General features: G+C 51.8%; 1 pseudogene; it reads left to right on the top strand.

Moving 5' to 3' along the window:
- Positions 1-917: 917 nt before the first annotated feature.
- On the top strand, positions 918-1,056 carry LOC119304600 (annotated as a pseudogene).
- The last annotated feature ends 286 nt before the right edge of the window (positions 1,057-1,342 follow it).

The raw sequence follows: 1,342 nt of genomic DNA, 5'->3' as shown, positions 1-1,342 counted from the left end.
TAAATATGGAGCAAACCTAGTCGGCGAGGGTTGCTATAGGCGGTGCCAGGTTTTTCTGCTCTTTTTGGTCAGCTTGTGCATACACATCTGCATCAATACATGGAACCATTTACCAATGACAGTAAGGCTTGTTAAACAGCTATATAGTTAGGCGAGTAGTTAGGAGAATATTGTGTTTTATCTTCTGTATTCTTATCTTCTCCTAGCGCCTCTTATCTCCTCCTATCACCCCCATGTAAATCTCTCACGGTTGAAGATCAACCGAACCTTGTACTCCAAGACACAATCAATATATAAACATGCGGGCTCCTATGTTTGGGAGTTGAGACGCTTCACACAACTTTCACATGGTATCAGAGCCTACCTCTTCCCCTACGTCTAGCCTCCATCTCCCCTGCCGCAACCCTCCTACATCATCATCTTCCTTCCCGCACCACCATGTCTTCCTCCAGCCAGATTGTCTCCCCCGACCTCAACTACACAACCTCAGAACCCCTTACTAGAACCAATTATGTTCTCTGGCGAGCCCAAGCTCGCTCCCAGATCATGGGGGCAGGGCTATATGGGTATATCGATCAAACAACCCCCGAGCCTTCCAAAACCATAGTCACAAAACCACCGATGGGAAAGATCAGATCGCTCCCAATCCTGCCTACAATCCTTGGCTAGTCCAAGATCAACAAATAGTGGCCTACCTGCTCCGAAACCTCTCCAAAGAAGTCCTGATTCAGGTTGCCTCCCTAGAAACATCACATGCCATATGGTTTGCCCTCGCAAACATGTTCGCTGCACAATCTAGGTCTCGCATCAACAACTGTCGTCTTGCTCTTTCCAATGCCCAAAAGGGAACCCAATCTGCCGCGACCTTCTTTGGCCACATGCGGTCTCTCTCAGATGAGTTAGCAGCCGCTGGCAAACCCATCGGCAAGGATGAGCTCGTCTCTCACATCATAGCCGGGCTTGATATGGACTATCAGCCCATTATCTCTGCCCTTGACATCTGAACTGACACAGTTTCTGTCGACGATCTCTTCGCGATGGTGTCCAACTTTGATCAGCGCATGGAGATGTTCCACGACACCGGGGCTGGCGCCTTCAAGTCCTCTGCTAACGTGGACTCTCGGGGTCGTGGCGGCGGTGGTCGCTATTCTCCCAAGAACGGCAGCGGCAACGGATCTCGCAATGGCGAGAATCAAGGAGGCGGCAGCGGCGGCTATCACAACGGTGGTGGCGGCCTCGGCCACTACAACAACAGCAGCGGTGGCGGCGGCAGCTACCACCAAAACTCTGGTGGTGGTGGTGGAGGCAGCTACCAGCACTCCGGCGGCAACAACAACTCCAG

The sequence above is a fragment of the Triticum dicoccoides genome, chromosome 5A (assembly GCF_002162155.2).
Source record: "Triticum dicoccoides isolate Atlit2015 ecotype Zavitan chromosome 5A, WEW_v2.0, whole genome shotgun sequence".
Classification (NCBI taxonomy): domain Eukaryota; kingdom Viridiplantae; phylum Streptophyta; class Magnoliopsida; order Poales; family Poaceae; genus Triticum; species Triticum dicoccoides.
Note: the sequence above shows the minus strand (reverse complement) of the source record. Positions and strands in the feature narration are given on the sequence as shown.